Source organism: Cheilinus undulatus, linkage group 6, assembly GCF_018320785.1.
Source record: "Cheilinus undulatus linkage group 6, ASM1832078v1, whole genome shotgun sequence".
NCBI lineage: Eukaryota > Metazoa > Chordata > Actinopteri > Labriformes > Labridae > Cheilinus > Cheilinus undulatus.
In genome coordinates, this window is record NC_054870.1 from 18,320,619 (window position 1) to 18,345,864 (window position 25,246).

Genomic DNA, 25,246 nt, shown 5'->3' on the forward strand with positions numbered 1-25,246 from the left:
CTCATCCATCCATGCACTGGTAGAGTCTAGAGCCAATCATGCCCTGCTGTTTTTAGTGGATTTTCGGTGATTAGAAAAAGTAATTTTCTGCCTCAGCTGTGGCAGAGGAGCCACAGCAGCCACCAGCAGTCTGAGCTGGTCTCATCCCAGTGTACGAGTGGAAACTGGAAGGACTGGAGCTCTGACAATTTTCCCCCGAGGGATAAAAACATAAAACCAAAATATATCTGTAATTGTAGCAGACAGAACATTGGCCCCGTGTGAGAGAGCGTGTGTATGTAGAGCGTGTGTATGCGTGGGTGGGTGGTCTGGTCAGAGACTGGACTCCGTGCAGGGAGGTCGGATGGTTTCATCCACCGTGTCGTCTTGGAAACTTCAGCCAGGCCACAGAACCGAGCACAGTCCACACAACAAGATAGGTGGTCCTGTACGTGTTGATTTGTGTGCAAGTAGTAGTACAGTAGAATAATAAAGTAGAAACTCAGAAGGCAGAGCTATAAATAAATAAACGACTTCAGAAATAAAAAAAAAAAACAAGAACGAGATAATACAGGAAGAAGAAGAGAATACTCTAAATTTGTACTTCTAAATTATGACCTTCAAATTCTAATCTCAAAATGTCTCTGAAAATGGAAAAATTTTGAAGGAGTTTGAAAGGACAGAGATGGAGAAACCACACATCAGGAAGAATTGCTTTTCTTTTCTTGTCGTCATGTTGATGCATTAGATCTTAGGGATGCATAGTTAAAGAGTCAAATTGAACAGCCGTATCAAACCATTTTCATTTCACATTTCTGAGCATCTAATATAAATAATCACATTTCCTGGTGTTGCTGTAATTGAGTTTCTTTTTAGTGTACTTGTCCTTTTTTTGAGTACTTTTAAAATTCAGTAAATACGCTTCCATTTAAGTATACTGTGGAGGAAGTATACTCCACTATGCCAGTTCGCTGGTTTTTACATCTTTTAAATGAGATTTTAATGTCACAATTCGAATTTATCTACTTGCAAGGTCCTAAAACCAGCTGTCTGCTAATTGCTTAACTTAATCAGATGCAACATCATCAGACAGTTTGATTTGAGGCACAACAGCTCAATTCAACAGCTGCAACCATTCCCAGCAACGTTCCAAAAAAGGCTTTGCTGCCAAATCTTTGGTCTGAACGTTAGACTTTAGAGCATGCTTAAAAGAATATTTGAATTTTGAATAGAAGCCTGTCAGCTGATCTAAAATTTTCTGCTGCATTCACATACTTACAGAAGTGCTGAACATTTCCCAGCAACATCAGGGTGAGCTGCATGTGTGAACTGAGATGGTGTACTGGCAAACATAATAAAGCTGCTTCATTCTCTCTTTTGCAGACCTTCAAAAAAAAATCAGTAGAGCATATGTTAAAACAGCTACAGTTAGTTGTTTCTAAAACTGGAGTATAAAAGTGAAGGTGTGTCTGAACACTCACACCGAGACCCATAAACCAGTCAGAGGAGTATCTGAGGAATTTATGATCTGACGGCAGAGCTTCTGATAAAAAGCAGAATAAAAAACACTGCCGACCATGGGGAGTGTTCACTAAGAGGCAGTATAGATTAACACTCCACACATGCTCAGTACTTCATATTATCATTTCACTCACTGTCACTTGATCCTTTTTTTAATGCACAATCCACCCACACTTCATTGTTTGTCCTACCAAACTCAATTATTTCAATCACATCGGTATTCAAGTTGTACTGTTAAACATGCTGGAGCGATCTACTCTGAGCCATGCTGTGATAGTGTGTGAGTGAAGCATGCAGGGCGGTTTTAGGGGGCAGGCAGCACTGCAGAGGAACATATGGGAGTGATTTTGCGCTGCAGACTGGCCGGCTCTGTTTGAAACTCAGACACTTGAGTCACGGCGTCATCAAACAAAAGGCACCGATTTGCTTCATTTTAACAGATGGTCACGTTCTTATTGAAAACTCATCAGCAGAGTTAGATTGCACAGGAAAAACTAAGGTTATCACAGCTCATAGACATGGCTGTGAATGTTCACTTGCAATGATTAGAAACTCAAAATACATTAGAGTGTAAAAAATATGTTTTACTGTTTAAAGCCAGCTACTAATAACAAATAATTCATTTAGTATTTTGATAATCAGTTCATATCTTCAGATTTGAATTGATTGATGAAAGTGGCTGTTGTTCACAGATAATAAATCAAACAGAAGAAACAAATATGAAAAAGAATATCGATAGAAAACTGAACATATATTGGTAAGTTAGATATTTGAAGGAAAGCTTTTGGGGTGCAGAAAAGAGGAAAAGATTTTGAGTTAAAGAACAGGCACACATGGAGACTTCTTTCACATGAGGGCATGATTTCACCTTTCACACACATATAAACACACACTTCTTCTCTGCAAAGCATGACTTCACCTACATCACACACAAACACTAAAATACACACACACAGATCCAGACACAGCCTTCAGGCTTGGTGTAATCACTCCTCTTCCTGCTCTCCTGCTCTGTGGTTATTAATCAAACTAGATGACAGCTCAAATGACCCAATCAGAGCCTGCAATTAAAAGCCAGGAAGCCTCCTGATTGGCCAGCTCTGCCTCCAGCCCAGGGGTCACAGGTTAATCTCCTCAAAGAGTAGGGCTGGGGAGGGAGGCGGGGGGCTAATCAAAGTTTAAGAAGTAATCACCGGTACCCGTTTACAGCAAAATAAGTGTTTGTTTATGTTCTGTGTTGTGTGCAGACTCAGGGTAACTCAAGACTAGCAGAAAGCCGAAAGGCTAAATTTTTCATGTGACTACTCTAAGGCCCCGTCCACATGGAGACGAATTCAGAATTATACGCAAAAGTTCTTTGTCACATTGGCGTTCTGGGAGGCCGTAAACGCTACTTTTTGAAACCGGGTCCCAGAGTGAACAAATCTGTAAACGCTAACCGTTTCATCTCAACAATTACGTCACACATAGCGTCACCCACTTAGGCTGCATGCACATGCCGAACCAAAACAATAATGTCGGATTACAGGGGTGTTTGTGCTGCTGAAGCTCTTGAGCTTATTATGGCCTTTACGGCAAAATCTGATGCTCCTTTACCACCACGGCGAACAACAAACAGCATATGTTCTTAAATCCAACATGGAATACAACCAGAAGGGCAACAAGGAGAAAGTTTGATTCAGTTTTCTGTGATCTTCTTCTCTCGTTTGGAGCATTTCCATGGCACCGTTACAGCGCCACATACAGGCCTGTCATATACACTACAGCGTTTTCAGTGGCTCCATGCATTCGCAGACATTTCCTGAAACAATCCCGTATTTACGGAAAATTTTTCAAAACGAAATGGAAATATTTTGTTTTCGTCTCCGTGTGGACAAGGCCTAAACATCCAAGAGATGTTTCACACTGACTAAGTTGTGTGTTCTCATACCTGACTGGGGGCTCCATGGTAAAACAGCATGTGTGTCGGTACTAGGCTCCATGGGAAATGTAGTGATGAAGCAGAGGAGCTGGTCAGATCAGACAAATGCCACAACCACCAGCCTGTCAGAGAAACAAAACATGTTACATTTCAGTGATCAACAAACCGCGATCTTACACTTCATCATGACTGTGCATGAAAAAAACAGAACATTTCCATGACTGAATTGTTCACGCTTTTATTCCTGAAACAAAAACAACTTTGAGTTCATGACACAGAAGTGAGTCAAGGCATTTTCCTGCAAGTTACCTAAAATCACAGACTAATACATGGTAAAGATAAAAAAAAAAGAATCATTCATACAGGTAAGTGCAACAAACACCTGGTATAACATGCTAAAGCAACTCAAAATATTAATGAGATGGGGAAGAGAATTCTAAAATTTTAGAGGATAAAAAAATCACATCATTTTATCAGATGCACATTTCAACACTTGAAAATCCCAAAATGTTTCAAATATTGAACACTGTCAAAATGATTTGTATGTGCTCAGGCTGTCAAAACTTTAGATTCTGAGATTCTCTTCCATACCACGGTCTCTATTCTTAATTTTAAAAAATTTGCCTTTCAAACAGAAAATACCACATGCATTGCACACATAAACTTTTCCATAGCATTTGTACAAGTTGCATTTTTGTGGGAACAAAAACAAGAAAGATCAATATTAGGTGCCTTGGATTTATATTTCTGTAGCTGCATTATGCAAACATATGGATATGATGATGATTTTTATTAGTATGACATCTAAGTTTGAAATTCTGTTATTGTCGGGGCTAGGGGTGAGTATTGGCAAGAACCTCACGATACGATACGCATCTCGATATATCAGGATATCATGATATTGTGATATATTGCGATATTCTATACAGTTAACTAAGAAAAACATAGAGATGATGTATATGTAAATCACACAATACGTTGGTGGTGTTCCTGCTATATTTCACGGCAGCAAGACAGAGCTTGCAAACGGCATTTCCTTTCTTTAACTCGCTGTTTGTGCACAATTGTGTGAACAAGTCATATTTTACTAACAACTTGGCTAAAATATGAAAAAAATCGATATTAAGAGTTGAAGTATCGATATTGTATTGGATGTCAAAGTATCGCGATATATTGCCGTATTGATATTTTTTCACAGCTCTAGTCGGGGCAAGGTTTTGCACAGTGCTTATTTTATGCACCTCATGTACAGAGGCAGCAGCCCTAGAAGCTGGCAGTCTGGGTTTTACTCCAATCATTGGCTCCTTTCTTACCCCATATCCCAACAGCATCATACATTGCATCAAAGATCACACTGCATTGAATGCTCACTGTCCACATTGTTAAACATTTAGTTCTGTGTCCTATAAATTTCAGGCTCATATTTTGGTAAAAATATGACATCCAGTGCTCTATTTTTAATGCAGAAAGCAGAACTGTGGCTTTTTGCTTTGACGAGCCTTTGACAGCTTTGAGCTGAACTGTTGTGCCTCCAAGCTGACACAAGTCACAGCATATCTTTTCAGCCCCTGATATGGATATGATTGATTCACAACTATCTCCACTTTATAAGGCAATCTAATAAGTTCTGTTGAGTAAGAAAAGGGAAAGGAACTCTTAAAGACCCTGTAAAATGAAAATAAATCTGTGTTTAGGATTGTGGTATGACAGGTCACTGTTATGAACTCCCAGGTCAAATTTCAGTCAAATAAAACATCTCTAGGTTAATAAAATTAAGCTTCAAAATCATGAAAAATGAGGCAGCAAAATCTGCTCTAGGATGGTGTGGCATCCTCATGCACTCATGCCATTAGCCTGCCCCTTGACCTTACATTGACCTTATGATCAAAGCGCAGCTGCCTGGCTCAAATCTCTGTTATGATACTTTAAATGATCCACAGGCCATTGTGGCTGACAGATTTGGCAAATTGACCTCACAATGAACAAAAAAGCAGCATTCAACTAGCTGTCAACTTTTAATCAAGGCAGAGACATGAGCCAACAACAGACTGTACCGAGGTGAACTTCTCTGTGATTTTGTATGGTAGTGTTAGGGGGCGGGGTCATTCCTCACTGCGGGCTGGCGACATCACCAGCCCACATATTTGCCTCGCCCAAATTAATCCCAGCCAGGAAAGAGGTGAGAAACGTTCTAATGGTCTAAATCCAAAATTCAGTCACATGTAAATCTCAGTGTTTTCACATGTTTACAGCAACCATATTCCAACATATCTAGTGTGTTAAGACACAAATTTTGGATTTGACTTTACAGGGTCTTTAAAAAATATATTAATATCTGACACTGATGGATCGCTTGCTCATGTCGCATGCCATTAGGACATGTGTTACTTGACATTCCCCACTCTTTCTTATCCAGTTTTCTACACTGTCTACTTTCGTATCTAAATGAATAAATGTATGAAAGAATTAATATAGAATTATATGGTATTGTAACAATCCTATTAAATATAAAAAATAAAGGTTTTCTAAAACATTAATAACCCTTCTACAGAAAGATGGCCAAAGAGAAAAATCAGAAGTACTCGTTTGCCATTTACCTTCCCAGAAAATCTCGAGAATTAGTTGAATCTTCATTGAGACTTTTAGGCTCATTCATAGACCATCATAGCACACCTAAAAATGAGGCGCCCATGCATCCACATTGAAGCTTTTTTTAAAGACCAAAATTCACCTGAAAGTCTATATAAATTTCATAGGAACAGATCTCTTTCAAGAACAGTGAACTCTTTTGGGACTCTTTACATCCCCTACCTAAGTCCACTACAGCCCCTTTAAGGCTCAGATAACTGGCCCATGAGGCCTTGAATCAGCTCCATCATCAGCTCTGTGTTGATGTCTGTGTGTTTGTGACTTGTTGCTGTTTGTTAAGAGATAAGTGAAGCAGTGTGGCAGACAGTTGGAGCCTCCTCCCTTCTTGTACCCTCAGACACAGACACTTTTGTATTTGACAGCATTGAGGTCCTTAAAGGAGGCTTTATTGAGTAAAGGAAGCTGATGTCCAGAGAGTGAGTTAATAATCACACAACAACAGCAGATGGGAGGGTCAAACAGGGCCAACAGATTAAAGAGTCTGAGTAGAGATACTGCAGAGTCAAAGGAGGTTCTTAATTCAACAACCAAATCAACAAAATAAAAAACATCAGGATTATTACTGATGTCAGAGGGGGTTCTTTATCATTCAAGGTCTGAAACAAATTAAGCCTTTACATTTTTAAAACAGCAATATGCTGAAGTAACATTTATTCAAAAGCAGCATTTCAGGAACAGAATGAAAGCTGTGGTTCACAGAAATTAACCACTATATGCAGCCTAAATCAGCCACAGTCATCACAGTAGAACTGCTTTGCAAACCAGCATGAAACACTAATAAATCAGTTCTGTATGTAAAAAACTGAGCTCCTTTAAAAATATCTATCTTTAAAACCCAGTGTATAAAATGTATCTATAAGCTATTTTTGATCCAACAGGTTGGCTGGATCCTACTCCACAGTGTGACTAATACACCAGTATAAAAAGCTGTGTCATGTGCAGTCTTTGCACCAACTGCAGCAGCCACCGTCACTCATTGCACAGAACCTGAAGAAATGTAAAGTTGTCCACATCCACTGTGTGTTGCAAGCTTCAGCCTCACTGTTCAAAAGGTGCTTGGATACACAGCAGCATGGGCCAGGCTAGATCAGGCTGGCTGTGCCACTTAAACAGAATTTCTCTCTAACAGGGGCATAGTCATACATTTAAAGAAAACTAAGGAACACTATTAAGACAATAAACCATATGTGATGCCGATTATATAGGAAAGACTTCCTGATTAAAGACAAAAAGTGACCAACGGAGGTGGGCGATACAACCTGAAGGCTGAGGATCTTACTTCACAACCTCGATTCAACCGTCTCTTTACTCCATTGTTATGAAATGATAAGTGTAATTGTGTTTTTGCACTTATGACACTGAGGAGTAAAAATGCTGAGCTTCATTGGTTTATACATAAGTGAGTTGTACCAGCAGAAAAAAAAATGTTGGTGGATGCAGACCTTTTAATCTGGACCACAGTCCAATGCAGAAACCAGCTGACTGATGCTCACATTTTGGGTTAAAGAGGAGGGAGATAAAGCTGTTTCCTCAAGGTCAGGGTCAAGAGTGAGAAGAAGCTTCTTAGTTGGGTTTGGAGGACCTGATCCTGCCTTCTCTGAGCTTCACTACACCACCCTACTGCCGCCAAAACTAACACACTCAGCTGGAAAATGAACTCAAGACAGTGTGGAAAACTGTGTTGATGGGTTGACCAGCAGCTATGTGTCTGCATTTGTGTGTGCGTAGGACAGAGAGAGTGTGTTTGGCTCCACCCCATGGGAGGAAAAATGACAGCAGTGGGGATTCAGCCGCTGAGTTATTATAGAACAGACGAGGAGAAAATAGATGTCCGAAGACGGGGGCTGAGAGCAGTCACGGGGTTGGCGAAAAAACAGCTGCTGACTTTCTGTCCAACACACACACAGAAACACACACACACACACACACCCCTCATTTGTGGATGGACAGGCATTGCCAAGAAAAAGAGACAGACAGAGGGAAAAGCAGATCCTGCTCTCCCACACACGAGGATGAACTACAGTCAAACAGCTCTGCTTTCCATCCAGTTTTTATGTGACCTATGATTAATCCTAACAGCTGAGTGGAAACGGCAAAACACAGCAAATAAACGGTTTTACCCCCAACTGAAGGGAAAAGTTTGGGTTCAAACATGAATTATGTAAATAGTATGCAGTCAGGGAAGAGCAGCGCTGAGAACTACAGAGTGCATTATTCTCCAGGTTTTTATTCAAGTTTTATTACATTACTTTTCAAGTTAATTAATCTCTTTCAAAAGATAGTTAACTTTTTTCCAAATAACTGTAAATTTCTTTGTTTTAACATTCATTTAATAACATAAAAATGGTGACTACAAATGCAAAATGCTACATTCTCACCCATCAACCCCTTAAGGGAGGAAAAACAAGTGTTTACAATGACCAATTATTCACCATAAATTAAGGAATAAAAGTAAATTCTAATACAGGAAATAAAGGCTGTGACAGTTTTCTGGTGGAGATTAGTTGAAGTTAAAATCAGAGATGATCATGTGACCTGATGCAGTTTGGAAGATTTATTAAATAAAACACTTATAGACAGTGGATGTTTTATTATGAGTAAACAAATATAATTATACAAAAACCCATTGAAGACAAGGAAAAATGTAATCTTAAGATGTCAATAACAGATTTTTTAAAGTAAAATATATATCCAGTATATCCAAACCCTTAACCTCAGGTCAAGTAAGGAAAGAACTGAAAACTGTAATCTGCCATTCAAATTATAATCAGTACACCTCTTATTCAATCAATACAAGAGAACATGGATAAAGCCTCTTCATTTAGCTCTAAAAATGCACATTTAACCTCAAAATGTCCACTTTTTTTTTCCCAGGGGAGCATGCCCCAGAACACCCACAGAAGGGCAGTGGTTGCCACAGTCTCCTAAAATCCTGAGGGAAACGCTGAATCACTGAATCAACAGCTGAAAGCCACTGATGCACCAATAGCACCAATAATAATGTTTTCAGACCAAGTACATGCACTTGCATTTGGGAACTCAGAAATACTTAGTCCAAATGTGACTAACTCATTTACCTTTAGTTTTAAAAAACATTTTGAACATATGTTTTATTTCAAGATGTTCTTCACAATTGTTCTTGACAATTTATCATTGAACAGTATTCAATCCACAAAAGTTCTGTCATCCTCATTTATGATTAAATACCAGGCTGCAGACAGTACTCCTTCACCTACCTACTCAAATAATAAAAGGCTGGCACTATGCTGTTATTGAGTACAGTATCTGCAGTGTTTAATGAGTAACTGTATGGAACGACCTCTATGTTTTATTATTTACAGAAACCTAATATTAATACATCATACAACACAGGCAAGGAAGAACTCCCTTTTCACAGGTAGAGGCTATGAGCAGACCCAGACTTGTGTTGAAAAGCCACCTGCTGCAACTGTGTTGAAATTACAAGAAGGGAGATGGAAAAAGAGAAACAGAGAAACAACTGCTGCATCTCCAAAGTGTCTTGTCCTACAATTCGGTGCATAAACTGCTTCATCTGTAGTAGGGAAGAATAGCATACAAACAAACAGCAGAAATTAATTATAGCTGATACAGAGTTGGCAATTTCCCAGAGTTCTTAGAGTTTCTATGCAAGTCAAGCCCTCAGCACAACCTCTCCATCATCGCTCTGGGCTGTTTACACTCTCAAACACACCAACCAGCTATTTAAAGGCAGCAGGAAGTAGAGGGAGCGTCTGCTCCTACGCATTGACCTCATCTTTACTGCTCATAGCTACAGCCTTTTCAGTCTTTCTTGAGCTTATGTTAAAGATTACAATCTGGTAGCTTTATAACATGACAGTCAACTAGATGATATCACCTCAATTTAACATCATTAGCACATAACCAGCTGAAAGCTATTGTGATATGACCTGCAGTACAAGTGGAACCAGATTTTCAGTGTCAGCATTTAAAAACAAAAACATGTGGCTTCAGAATTAGCTCAAAGACATATTCTCCAGACCTGCTGAGGTGATCATGAACAAAGCATGATCAAATCTTTCCTTAGCCCTTTTTTAAACTTACACAGGCAGTGTGAGGTCGATACATACTGCCACGAAGGTAGTGGTGGGCAATAAACTGGTATCACTCCAATCACTAGTATGATTTCTGCCATTTTTGCAACACTGTCATCCCCTGTTAGAACACGGTTTGTGTAATAATTCACACAAGGCATAGCCTAACTGATGCAACTAATAGCTAAAACTTCCAGTCACAGTAGTGGGGAAAAAAAAAAACAAAAAAAAACAGCAAAACCATCACACACTTGCGCTAGGAGAAAAGAGGGGTTATAGCACCTGAATATGCATCTAAATGCATTATCCCTTCTAATTTTGTAATACCATTACTGTAAAGAGCAAAAAATAAAAAATCATGATACAAAGTTTCGGCCACATCACCCAGTCCTGCATCTACAGGCATTTTAGCCAGGTTCAATTTCCATTTTATCAGTTATGTTATTTCCTTGAGATTTTATTCACACTAAAATAAAACATCCCCAAAGCCTGCATTGTTGGCCCAGTACCCTGTCTGTTTTTGAGGTTCCATGATGGTTGATGGTTAAAATGTAAATTCCAACGTCTAAACTACGTGTCAGATGAAGGCGTGAAACCAGTGTGAGGCGAAAGCTGTGAAACCAGTCCTCCTCACGTCAGGCAGGCGGGCAGAGGTATGCAGGTTGTGATGGTACATAAACACACAGCAGAGCCCCAGAGCACAAACACAGGATCATATTCTGCAGCTCACTGGGTAAAACTGCATGTTTCATAGATTATTATGGGTAAAATTTTTGATAATAACTTTATCTTTTCAGATATGTGGAATATAACTTGATTAAACAGAAATGTATATTTTGTACAGGCGGTTCTTTTTTGGGGGGGGGGGGGGGGTTAGAAGGTATAAATGTGACTTTGAAGCCACAGCAACAACAATTTGGGCTTATAAATTAGTCTAAGTTACAAAAAGATATCTAGGGTCATTGCCCCTAATAATACCTGAAACAAAACAGTTTCATCCTCAATGTTTCAGAAGCCTCCAAGAAGCCTCTTGCAGCTAGGAGGCATCACTGGATTTTTAAATCCTGTTAATCATTTTCTCGTCTGCTGCTAACATTATTTACAGGCAAAATAGAGCCTCGATTTCTAATGTATATATGTATGTGTGTGTGTGTGTGTGTGGCTGCTGGGTTGCATGGCGGGCTGGGCACTGGCAGGAAGTGGAAGCGAAGCGTTCAGATTCTGATCACAGCAGTTAAAGCCGGCGGCTTTCCCAAAACCAACAGATGAAGAAGAGAGCAGAGGGACGAGTGTGGAGGCTGGGAGGAGAGCCTAATGCCATCAAAGTCAACCAGCAGCCAGAGCTAATTGAAATTAAAGACCAGGAACAGAGATGCAGAGAGGGAGGGGATGGCTCTGCCTTTACAGGAGTGCAGGCTGAGTGGGAAAACTCAGTGACTGGGCTGATTTTCCTCCTGGCTGCAGCCTGCAGAATATAAAACCAACAACTGATGCATGCAGTTTGGTCTGAAAACCATTCTGCTACAGTAAACCAGACACACTCCAAGTGGTGGCCAACAGAAACAGACTCAGAAAATAATTATAACTATAAACTTTCCCTTTAACACACACCAGCTTTGTGTCAAAACAAACATCTGACAGATTTTTGTGGCCCCTGAAAACTGGACTGTAGGTTATTTTCACTTTTAAACTTCAAATATTGGAACAGACTCAGGAAGATTTTAAGGCAGACTGTCTTAAATTTTTAACAGAGTACATGTGAAAACAGAAACATTTTCAACATTACACTTGGCCATTTTAATTATGAAAACTCTGTCAAATCCTGCAATTTTGTCTTTAAAATATGAAAAAGAGGCCTGATTGGAAGTGTGAATTTCTCAACCTAAAACATAAAGATATTAAGAAAAAAATAACCTTAAAAATATACCTTAAGTTTTAGTGCTGCATTCAAAATATCTTAGTATTTTCCAATATATAAAAGTTTTTTCTTTCTTTTGAAATAAAGGCACTTCTACAAAGTAATACAAAGCAATACTGGCTCTAGTGTAATTTTAAAGGCCCTTTCCACAGGCATTTCCGTAAAGCTTTCAAGCACTACTCCACAGAAAAATAATTGCAGCTTTTTATGCAATTATGCAATTGCATAACCTGAGACTGCAACTGTAATTAGATTAATTGTTCAAAAAAAGATCACTGCCTGTACAGAGGTGCTGAACCTCATGAGAAATTAGTTTAAACAGTAACAATGATTGACCCCAAACATAAAAAGTAAAACAGATACCCAACAGCTGGGATAAGTTAGAGCTGACAAAACAGTTGATAAGTTGACGTGATCAGAATTACGAGTTGCCTTACAACTAATATTCTAATATATGCAAGCCCACACAGCCAGTACAACTTGCTGAGCAGAAGAGGTAAACTGGCATATAACCAGCCGACAAGAGCAATGCATGACCACATTCAGCACATGCATATCTAACCTGCAAGGAAGACTGAAGGCTGTTGGAGTTGGTACTGCTAATTTTATCCATGCTTAGCAAACTGATGCAATATCATTCACCTGCAGAGTAATGCACATTGCAAAAGGCCACACATTTCAGCAGCATATAAAATTACTAATAGTCTTCTTACCAAGCAATGAGCTCAAACAGCAATAAAACAGGTTAAAAAACAGTACAGGTTAAATAGTGTTAAGTTAAATTAAGTTATTCTACTCAATTTTGACTGTTGTGTTTTTTCACCTTTGGACTAACTGACAAGTTTAAAGACTAGAAAAAATTAATTATTCACTTAAAAAACCTATTTATATATTTTTTCTGATTTCTACAATATATACTGTAAATCTTTTCACTGTAGCCAAACAAGACATTTTTGGATACAATTTTTGTTTGGAGGAGGACACAAATGGACAGTTCTCCCTGTTTTCTTACATACAGTTCAGACAACTTATCAATTTAAAGAAGCAGCCCAAAGGTCAATCAATAATGAAAATCAACCTTCATCTAACACTGTAAATGTTAGGGCTGTGTATTGGCAAGAATCTGGCGATACAGAGGTGCCGATACCGACATATTCCGATACTATGACAAAGACCAACAATTTTGTTCTGGATACCATAAGCTATGAAGAGACATGCCATATGATAAACAACATATTTAATAGAAGCAATCTTTTAGGATAGAGATGAGAAAAAGGGCAAACAGAGAGACAGTAAAACAACACTGATTAAGAAAGTTGCTCACTAAATCTGAACCTAAAGCTCCAATCACAGAAATTCACTGAATTTTCAGTCAGGTTGAGTGCTGGCTGAATTGTTCTGTGTCAGTTCTCCCTCACGAAAGTCGGTCAAAGGCTGTAATCCAGGTTGGAAGGAGACAGCTCTGTTAGAGGGGTTCAGGTCTTTGAGGTCAGGGATCTGGGGTCAGGATTTAGGTCAGGGGCCAGCGTCACTTCAGAAGGATCACTGCACCTATCAGGCAGGAGGATTACTGAAGGAGGAAAAGTAAATCCCCCTAAAGAATGAAGATGGAGCGCTCATCGTCTGGAGGCATTGAGATGTTGTTTCATAGTTTGATTTAAAGAAACAAGGAGTGTTTTAATTTCCCGTTTTCATTTACTTCATAGCGTTATACTGATTGAAATTCATCATTCTACACAGTGTTAAACTTCGATAAATGATTCTGTCCTTCTGTTTTTAGTCTTTTGTTGGTTGTAAAGGATTCTCTTAGTTGGATGTATTTCAGCTTTCCTCCCAGATAGAAGTAATGCAATCAGTTCACTTAAAAATATCTAATTCAAAACCTCAAACAGCTTCTTTAGTAATGCTGAAAAAAAGAGAAGTGTAAAGATAAAAGTTAAGTCCCCTCTGAAAAGAAAGTCTGCTCTGTCCTATTGTAAGTAGGAATGCACGATATTATCAGCAGTATATCGGTATCGGCCAATAATAAAATTTACACAGATCTGTACGGCTGATAATGTGATGTCATAATGAAGCGCACATGATGACGCCAGACGTACGCCAAAAACAACAAACTCAACATGTCTGTGGAAGAATTCTGAGGAGTGGGAACAAGACAGCAAAGTAGGCTAACTGTTTGCATCGCTTGTAAAGTACATGTGATGCTAGGAGGACTCGACAACACACCTTTAACACCACCAGTTTAATTCTGCTTTTAAAAACCAGCACCCTGATGACTACAAGGACTTTCTTAAGATAAAGAATGACAAAACTTTGTGCCAGGGAAAACTCGTCAGCAGCCTCTACTTAAGTCATTCGACAAAGCTACAAAATACAGCAGCGACCACCCAAAGGTAAGGAGCTGAACAGGAAAATCATTGAATTTATAGCTCTTGATAATCAGCCTTTCAGTGTGGTATATATACAGGCTTCCGCGGGCTAATGATGCATATGCTACGTTATACCTAGCAGGCGCTTATAGCCTTACCTGAACTGCAAAACTTCGTTTACAGTCACGTAGAGAAGCTCCTCGTTAAAGCTAAACATATTAGCTTTTTGTTGTTGTTGTTGTTATTGAAAGCACTTTGTCAGGAGTATCTCAGGGAGCCATGCTGGCTGAGTAATAAGGAGAATCAATCTAAATTTATAAGGTATTTCTTATTTGCACTGTGTAGCTCAGTTTCAGCAGGTTATTTTGCTGCTGTTTATTGCCCTCAAAGATGCAGATGACTTTGGCTGTCCTGTTGAAAATACATGTAGCATGTAATGCACATGTAACCCAAAGACATTGCCGTAGGTTTTTGATTAGTGTATGGCTGTATTTGAAAAAAGCAATGCATCTTTCACTTCTGATAAAAATAAAATGATTTGTCAGTTTCTAAAAAAAATAGACTACCAATATTTAAAAAAAAAATATTTGTAGTACAGGATGCAATTGCGTTTTTTTTACAGTGAGCATCAATTCCTATTACAAAGAGAGGCAAAGAAAAGTGGCTGAGACAACCAAGTAATAACTTATAAGACGGTATTCTCAGTAACTTGTTCTCCTGGGTCAATTTAAAACCACAATTTGAGACTGTTCTGCCTTTGCATGTGACTGCTTTTAATTGTGTTGTATCCATCTTTTATCTTGAACCTTAAATTACCCTATTGTGCTGTTTATCTTGTTTTTGCACCCTCAACATCATTCAAAATGAGAGCTCTCAATGATTTCTCAAGATTTAAATAAAGGTTAAATGAATGAATTAATGAACTCTCAGATTTTCTACCCTCATGTATTTTTGCTGCATGGAGTAATTCTTTTAAAATATGCAACATTGCCTTAAACATGCCTTGGTTTGGGTGAAGTGCATTGTTTATGAGACAACTGTATCAAACTAAATAGAAAATGAAACTTGATTTATATCATCGTAATTTTCTTTGTGAGTTTTTGGTCAGTTATGGTAAGTTCTTGTTTGATACATCATGTTGATCATTTTCAAATTCTGGTAACATTTACAATAAAATTAAAAAAGGCAGAGGACATGTCAGTCTGGACAAATGTGAAGCTATTCATACATAAGTCAATAAACCAACAACTGAAGTTAAGTGGCACATTTTGTTCAGGGTATTGCAAACAGCATTGAGTAAATATTACTACAGGTTTTTAAAATGTGTATGAATCTTTGGTGTACTTAGTGGGAGTTGTGTGGAGTCTGATAAATTACCTAAAGACAGGTTCAAAATCAAAACAAATTTTCTCAGACCTCTGTATTTTCCAACTCTTTTGCAGAATAAAAGCTCAAAGCAACATGAGCCCACATTAGCACAACACACCAATCTTCACATAAACAGGACAAGTTTTACTGCACATAAAAAAGACTACGCAGAACAAGAACAAATATCTTTGAGCAGCATCCATTTAGATATTGTACAACCTGTTGATAACTGCAATCTGTCTATATGAGCAATTTAATCTATCCATTATATATACCACTTGTCTTGTCTGGGGTTGTAGGGGTCTGGAGTCATTCCCAGCTGTCTCTGAGTGAGTGCATGACACACCCTGGACTGGTCACCAGTCCGTCAAAGAGCTGTCACATTCATATTTACACTTTAGAGAAATGCATAATCCATTAAAGTAAACAATTGTTTAAATAGTTATTGTTTAAGCTGTTTAACTAGAAAATAATTTAATTTTATGGTTCTTTAAGAATGAAGACTGAGAAACAAACTGAATAAAGTTAACTGAGATCAATTTTATCTACTAAATGGCAAATTAAGAAATGGCTCATCTATACAGAAGAAAAACGGTGTGTATCAATTGTTTCAGGAAAACACTGGAAAAGAGTAGGTAAACAAGTTTAGTTATATTTTCTACACATACAATACTAACAGTCTCACACGCTGTAATGTGGCAAAGAGAGGGCAAGCATTGCTAAAGAGCACTGATTTCAGCCCTGCAGTTTGGTGAAAGCTTCAGATTTTTTTAAACTCTTCAAGAATGCAGTTGTGGTCACTGCTGTCATATGACCACACAAAATCACATGTGACAACAAACAAATCACATTTTCACAGTTTGTGGAAAAAAAATCAGGTTTGACTTGAAATTGAGCTGACAGAGCACACAGCCTTAACAAACCTCATCCCTGGCGCTGCCATCAAATTCTGGGATTTTTTTCTCTGCCTGAACAGAGATATAGTGGTCGGCAGATCTGAATTATTCACTGGGATGGGCTGGGTGTATTTAAAGCAGAGATCAATACCATTAAAGGACAACTGGAGCCACTGGAGGCAGTGAACATGGAGGCTGCTTCGACCTTCAGCGGGAGTCAGAACAAGGGAAGGAAACATTACAGGAGGCCCTGCTTGATCTTGAGCAATAATAAAAATCAACTTTTAAAACAGTGAAGTACTGAAATATATAAAATGTAGTGTAAAGTACCATACTATGCAATGTATCTTACGTACATTACACACAAAGGTACTGATTTAATTATTATGTTAGGCTGAGGGACTCTTTCAAATATTTAAAATCATGATATAAAGACGATTGGTATATATAAGAGAAAGTCTAAACAAAATAATCATTCATTTAATCAATGAACAAACTAACTGGTAACTAAGTAGTTGAAAAACTAATCAATAGCTGGGGGTCTGACAGCATAGCTGAATACTCTCAGGTCATTTTCACACCTGACAGTCCGGGGAACTCGGTCCGTTTTGGAATGGAAATTGCAACAATGTTGCACTTTCCTTTGGTTTGGTTTGCATTCATACTGCTCTTTATTAAATGGACCAGACCGTCTGAACACCTACAACATCTGCCCGATAGGGTCGCTGTCATCACAGACAAACAGCAGGGTATTCCAGCTCTTTTTTCCACATGAACAATGAAAAAAAAACACAGAATTTACGCTGTCTTGTGGTTTCTGCTCTTGCACTGGGGCATAAAGAGCAGTCAGCGAGACGGTGAGCTGTCCAACATGTCGTTCTTTATACGAGACGAATAAATAAGCACGGACTACGACGTGTGCCATGGCTACACAGACGCCAAGTGAGGTACCGACATGTATTTGAGTGTATTAAATCTCATATAAATTCTTATATCATATTATATACATCAATATTCATATCAATTGAGGTTTTTAAATCATCTCTAAAGACTCACCTCTTCTCCCTGGCTTTTAATCAAGGTTGAGTGGACATCTGGCGAAATCTTAATTAAATTTTTAACTTTTTAATATTTATATATATTTGCACTGTGTTTATGTATCTTGGTATTGTATCTGCACTGCTTTGATCTGTACAGCACTTTGGTCAAACCCGGTTGTTTTAAATGTGCTTTATAAATAAAGTTTGAGTTGAGTTGAGTTGAGTTCACACCTCCAACAAACTGCACCAGGGTTCGTTTGGAAGTGGACCGAGACCCCCTGTTTTCAGGCGGACCAGAGTCTGCTTGTTTGGTCCGCACCAGAGTTCTTGTGAGCTTTCACACCACTCCAGACGATCCGGACTATGCGGGAAAACGGACCAGAGTTCGTTTAAAGCGGACCAAACAACTCTGGTGTGAATGCGCCCTCAAACTCAAAGGTATGACAAGTTATTAATTACCAAAATAAGACAAAATAACACATTTCATCAACTGTAAATGGACATGAACTTGTGAAGCACTTCTCTCGTCATCTTAAGTGGCCAACTATACATGACGGTACATTTGTACTTTTCTGCTGATATTTCAGGGCAATATACAATTTATACCAGTATGTATGGCTGATATATTAGTAGCAGATATTGACAGAAATGCTTACATATCTGTCAATACCAAAATTTAACTCTTTTATTCTGTTTTCTGCTGATACAAGGGGTGCATGATATTGAATTTTGCTAATATCTGATATGCAGATATATCAATATAGTTAAGCCCCAACATTTCAGCCCTTAAAACACACTTTAAAGTTTAAGGAATGATGACAAATACATAAAAAGACTTACAGACAGACTGATGTAGGTCTGTTGGTCCAGCCTAAAAGTCTACTCACTTATTTGTTTATCCAGCCAATCTCTCCTAAAGAGAATTTTGATTCTTGATGCACAGGCTGAGTCACTGATGATTCATTGGAATACAGAATGATACGCTCCAATCCAGTTTGCATTGGTTTGATTCGATCCGGAGCAAACTGACTATGGAATCCAAGTAACCTTTAGCTTAAAAAAAACTGAAAAGAGGCGAAAAGATAATTTCAAAATAGGCTGAGTCTGTGAGTTTATCTATAAGAGATCAAATATGGGCATTGTATTTTCTTCTTTCATAATTTCTATTATTGTGACTTTTTAGTCTACATGTCACACATGTCGATCCAGGGCTCCACAGACCGATGCACTGACTTTGCACATAAGATTATAAAGCCTAAATATCCGCTGTAAATATCAACAGAAATGCTCATATTTGCCAATACGGATTATTCAATTTTTAAAAGATAATATCTGCCAGCATCAATATGATGCAAATAATATCAGTGTTTCCCATACATTCATTTATTTGTGGCGGACCGCCACAAATAGATTCTGGCACTAGCTGTTCGCCTTCGTTCTGTGAATGTAGCGCATCATTACAACACAGGTACAGTAGGTGGCGGTATGCATCGCCTTCGCCAATAAAACCAAAGAAGAAGACACGCTTCTTGACACACTTGGTCCACCAGAGAAAAAGAAGACGTAGCAGTACAAGGGAGATGAGACGAAGGTAAGTAACGTTATCACAAAGACCTCTCGGTACAAATATGCGGGCAAACAAGTCCAGAAGTCCGAACAGGTTGAAGTTATCATGTTATATTAACCCGTCTCTATATTAATGTAGCTGGATGCTCAACATGTGCATAGACATTAACTCACGCTGTTGGTAGTGTTAGCCAACAGGCTAACCACTTCAGGCGTGTTGAGCTGCTCCTGCCGGTTGGGCGGCCCTGTGCATAGAGCTCGTTAGTTATTAACTCTGACATGGATGTTCACAGATGAGCATTGAAAAATACTTAAATATATTAAATATTTATAAAATCAATGTTTAAATATTTTATATTTAATAAATATTAATATTTTTCAACTATGAATAAGGTAAGAGTATCACTTTAAGGAGCAAAACAAGCTTTCACATTTTTTTATTGGTACAGTTTTGACAAAGCTATTATCTTTTCAATTAATCCTTAGGTGAAAACAGACCTCCACAATCACCTGCAAGGAGAAAACCTGGCCCCTAGCTTGAAAATATCCATAAATGGACCTGATCCTGAGGACTTCCTATATGAAAAGGATTTGGAATATTTTTAAGGAAGCCCTGTAAAATAAAATGACCAGAGAAAGGGTGCAAACTCTGCAGGAACAAAATTTGACAAAATTGTTACTCCTTTTGATTTAAGTTACCTACTTGATTTATTCAAGCTAATTTCTTGTTTATTTATTTTCATTTCTTTCTTTAAGTAAGCTATTGTATTTTTTATTAAAATGTATTTATTTTAAGTTAAGTTTATTTGGTGTTTGTTTACATTTTACATTAAATGAAAGTTTTATATTCAAATCCAAATCAAACTCCTTTGGTTTTTTTCATTGTTTTTGTTTTATTTTTAAAAAAAAATTTTCCCGCACAACCCACCACAAATAGATTCCAGTCCTGTGGGAAACACTGAATATTATGCATCCCTCATTCACATGCCACTGATGCAGCAGTGGGAGCAATTTGGGGTTCAGTTTCTTGCCAAAGGACACTTTGACATTTGAATGCTGGAGCAAATCCCCAGACCTTTCATCTGAGAGACAACCAACCCTTAACACTGTACCCTAGCTGCTCCAAATTTAAGTCTTTTTTTCCAACCTTAAATTTTGTGAAGCTTTCCAGTTTTTCTTTAACTGCATCAATTGTTCAGTAAAAGAGGGAGATTGACCGGCTGCTCAATATGACTAAGGTGCTTCAATAATGAACCAAAATTGGGTGCTCTTGGAAAACAGGTGGAAAAACTGTCCAAAAAGGAGGAGAAAACCAGGCACTCTAAACAACAAAATGAGCAAATGAGGAAGGAAATACTAAAAAGCCTTTATAGTAATGGCCAAATCATTAAAAGGCCAACATGTTTCAACCAAACTGGTCTTCTTCAGGGCTGACAAACATTTGTGGTGTGGTCACAAACCTATGTAGACTACAGCCAAAGAAGGCAGTCACATGAATCAGGGAGAAGAGAAATCAGGTGGATCAATTGTTCAGTGTCGAGTTGCTGCCGAAGTGAACTACAGTGCATTCAGCTTGAGCAGTGAGGGAAACATGACTGATAAAAACACTAGTTAATGGCATTTCAAAGACAAAACAATTTCTTGTAGATTAAGTTAAAATCAAACTTAAACAAGCCTACAATCTACATCCATTCACCAAGGATGGCTGACATATTCTCATAATAAAGGAAAAATATCTAATTTGTTCTAATTCCAAAAATCTTTCTTCAAGAGTATTGCTAGGTAATAGTGGGAATGCCAAAAACTCAAACTGGGCCCCTACTGTTCAACACAGGTAACCACTGCTACCAAAGCCACAGGTGCCCTATTACGACTGTCCTTACACTAAAGGAGCAGTCCCCTGCTTTTGCTTCCCCGCATTTACTTTTAAAGACTATACAGATTTCAGGGAGTGGGTTTGATCCTAAGATTCAGTCATCTTAAGAAACAAAAGTCTCCCTGAAGCAGTTTCACCTTTGTCATACATCAAGGAGAATGAAAACACACGGTGCAGGATATAAAATATCTCTGCAGGGATGGAGGGGGAGGTGGAGGAGGCAAAGAATTGTCCCTCTGTGTGCTCGGCTCCCATTTACTGCCTTTATTTATCTGCTGTGCTGCAGCAAAGAGGCTGGACGTATAGAGGAGGAAGAGGAGGAGGAGAGGGGTGGATTGCATGTTTTCTTCCCCAGCTCAGCCACTCTGTCTCCAGGCTGCTGGGGGGAGAGGAGGAGGAGGGAGGTGAGGTAGACAGAGGAGAGCACTGGAGATGTGAAACCTGATCTCCTTCCCTACCTCCTCCCACCATCCCTCCTCCACCACTGCCACCTCGCCAGAGAGCCTCCGAGACTCCCTGAGTAATCTGATCCTCAGCCTCCAAGACTGGAAACACACTCCAAAGGGAGGGAGATGTAGAGGAGGGAAGAAAAGAAGAAATGGAGGAAAGAAAGGGGGAGGGGGGAGAAAGGAGAGGGATAGAAATAGAGCAGAGGAAAGAGAGAGATCCCCATGCTCAGCGTACAAGACTGGAAACACTCCCAGGAGAGAGAAAACTGAGAAGCAGACTGGGAAAAGGAGGGAGAAAAGGGAAGAAAAGAAGAACAGAGGTGGAAAAAGAGTAGAAAAAATGAGACAGATGATTGTGGACTGTTGCTATATATGATACCTTAACCAGCTTTTTAAAGAACCTAATGCATCATCTAAACACTAGTTAGCAGAAAATATGCTGCTTTGAGTAAGCTACATCTAGCACTAAGTTTAAACAAAGCAAAAATGGAGTAAAAGGAAGAAAGAAAATGTACAGTGTAGAGAAAAAAATAAACAAGAAAAGAAAGGGAATGAAGAAAAAACACAGCTGACAATATTAGGAAGACACAGGAGTAATATGTATCAATGACATGAGTCTTTTTAAAGATCTGGTTTTAAGGAACAATGTGGGAATGCCCTACGGTTGGGAAGATCTAGCCTATTTTTCTGAAACATAGTGACAGACGGAATATGCAAGAGAGGCAAAATGAAAAGAGGACAAAGAGAATGGACAAGAGCATCAACTGAGGTAAAGGGGTTAAATGCTGATTAACCACCAAGTAATAAGTAAGGATGAACACTAACAGTGAATGTGCCAGTAAGTGGGCAACAAGACACAGGTATAGCCATGGTCCAGAATTTTAAACTGCGATAGAATATCAGTAACAAGCAAACTATATTGACACCTGTTTCCCACCATCCCAACAACAATAAGTAATATGCTCCAAATATTTCTTTATTGATCACCGAAAGCTGCTAACAAACTCATGCACACTCCTCTCTCTTTTGGATACAGATAAGTGGATCTCAGCTGGTCTATCCTCAAGACCTACTATCCAATACTTACAAGACCTCACGACCCAAATCTCAGATAATTATCAGCCACTCATTTATCTAATGAAAAATGTTGCAATGCAGATACTAGAAGGATCAAACATGACCAGTTAGGGCCAATCCAATACAAGTCCAACATTAAGACGGTCCCAGGATGAAACATGTGCATCCATTGTTTTTCTCTGTTGTTCCATGATAAATTCTGTTTTCTGGAAAATTTAAGAAACACAAATATTAAAACAGACAGAACAGCACTGCCAGTATGTCCAATAAAAGGCCTTTCATTTACCAGACTTTTCAATTAGAAATGCATTAGGGGTGTGTACTGGCAAGAATCTGGTGATATGATGTGTACCGCAATACAGGGGTGCTGAAATCGATATGTAGTGACCGCGGCGCTTCGGTGTGCGGCGCGCATGCTGTATATGGAAATTCAGGGTTAGTGAGCAGATAGTCAGAGTTTCTGACGGAGCGGAGGCGGCGGGAGGGGCGGTGGTGTTGAAGAAGGACTGTGAGGTATGGAGGAGCCATGTTATGGAGGGCTTTGTAGGTGACGAGCAAGACCTTGAAATGGATGCACTGTTTTATGGGGAGCCAGTGGAGCTGTTGGAGGACAGGGGTGATGTGGTCTCTGGAGCGGGTGTGGATGAGGAGGTGGGCGGTGGAGTTCTGGATGTACTGCAGTTTTTGTAAGTCAGAGGAAGGTTAGCTGTTAGCCACTAAGCTATCGCTATGATGTCTAGCACTTAGGTTCGTCGTGTTGTCCAAGTATTTCACTCTGGCGTGGCATATCTTACAAACGACTTGACTCCTGTATAAGTCTGTACCATCTTTAATGTACTGGAAGCCAAAACAAGTCCACCTATTGGCTACGAATGCAGCAGAAGCTGAACTGCAGCTGTAGGCATGAGCAACCGGCTCGCTCAGACTGGAAGTGTTGCGTGATCTCGTTGTCTAAACAGAGGAGAAGAGGGAACAGTCAACTGCTTGCTACCAGCTGGTGATGCCTGCCGCTAACTAGCGGTCAGTGAGTGAAATTACACCACAAACTACTGCACCAACAAAGTAAATTATCAATTAAAACAATATTGATACTGCATTTTAAAATATCGATACAGTATTGCACTGTGAAATATCCCGATATATCAGTATATCAGTATTTCCCTAACACCCCTAGAATGCATGATGTAATCCACATGATACCAGTGTTGGCAGATGTTAGCTTATACAGTAAACTATCATGGAAGACATGAACATTTCCACCAATTTTTACAATTTACATTTTGGCGATAAAATTCTGACAATATCAGCTGTAAATGTTGGCCGTACAAACAAATAAGTTAGTTGTTAGGGTCCAACAGGACCAGCTGACGTCAGTCAGCTGAAGTCCTCTTCTTGAATCATAATCATTCCTTACTTTATAGAAGAGTGTGATCATCCTCAAACTTTACAATGTGTGTTTGAAGTACTGACGTTTTTAGTCTGAACTATGTTTCAATATCGGTGTTAATATTGGTATTAGCTAAAATTAATATGTAAATATCAGCATATTGGACTTAGGTTTAGCACAGTTGGAAGAGCAGGTGCCCATATACAGAGGCTATAGTCCTCGATGCACTGGTCGTGGGACCAATTCCTGGTCTATGCGCTGTTCGGTGCACGTCTTTGCCCTCATCTCTCTTCAAATGTTTCCTGTCTCTCTACAGCTCCTCTTTGCAGGTTAACAACCACGTTCCTGTGCTGAAGTAGGGCCCTATGAAATCCATCTTATTTTTTCCCAAATACTTTTTTTTTTCCCTTTAAATTTTTTAGCTGCTGTTGGCTTGCGAGCTATAGTTTGGACAACCCGATATACACTTATAATACTCCGGATAACAAGAAAACATCTTTAACATCATAAGATGTTCATTCAAAATTGTAAGAGCTTGAGTACATCCATATGAATAATTGCACTGGTCCTGACTGATGTTTATAATGTAAATGAAGAAATCCATCTATTCTTTTAAACACAGAGAGCTGGTAACTTAATAAGAAGGTAACATTTTTTGTTAAATGGTACAAAGTTAACATGTTACATAAACACGTCTTTACACTCTCAATACATATCAGTCCATGCAGTGTAATGCTGCATTGTTTAACTCCTAACTGTAACGTCTCCTCCTCATCTCTTTCTATCCTTGCTGTCAGTTTCATATCGGACATGCTACCACATATTGGCTAGCCAATCAAATAACAGGACCATCAACATCAAAAAAGGGAAATACACATTGTCTTATGAATGAACCATTCAGCAGACGTTAGTGCAGAGGCTGAGTATTCTGTCAGTAAGTGAAACGATGAAAAATAACTAATGGACCAACTGTTTTTTGTTGCACTTCAACATTATATCCCACTGTACAGCCCTGTGTGTATGTAGTGTGTTGCAGGTGGCCACTTCAAAATGCTTGTACTGATTTGGGAGGGGTATGGATGAGTGTTTGTGTAGTGATCCGACTTCACCCATTTAGCTGGCTAATCGCCCACATACACACTAATCAAAATTAGAAA

At 38.9% G+C, this 25,246-nt stretch overlaps 1 protein-coding gene across 2 annotated transcripts in view; it reads right to left on the bottom strand.

Annotated features, from left to right (window-relative positions):
- The window catches only part of LOC121511016 (bone morphogenetic protein receptor type-1A-like), a 71,518-nt gene that overhangs the window by 40,374 nt on the left and 5,898 nt on the right, over nucleotides 1-25,246 (bottom strand). For both annotated transcript variants that reach the window (XM_041789486.1, XM_041789487.1), the window contains exon 2: nucleotides 3,431-3,543. The gene's annotated coding sequence lies outside the window, so the exon portion shown is untranslated. The remainder of the gene's footprint in view (nucleotides 1-3,430; nucleotides 3,544-25,246) is intronic.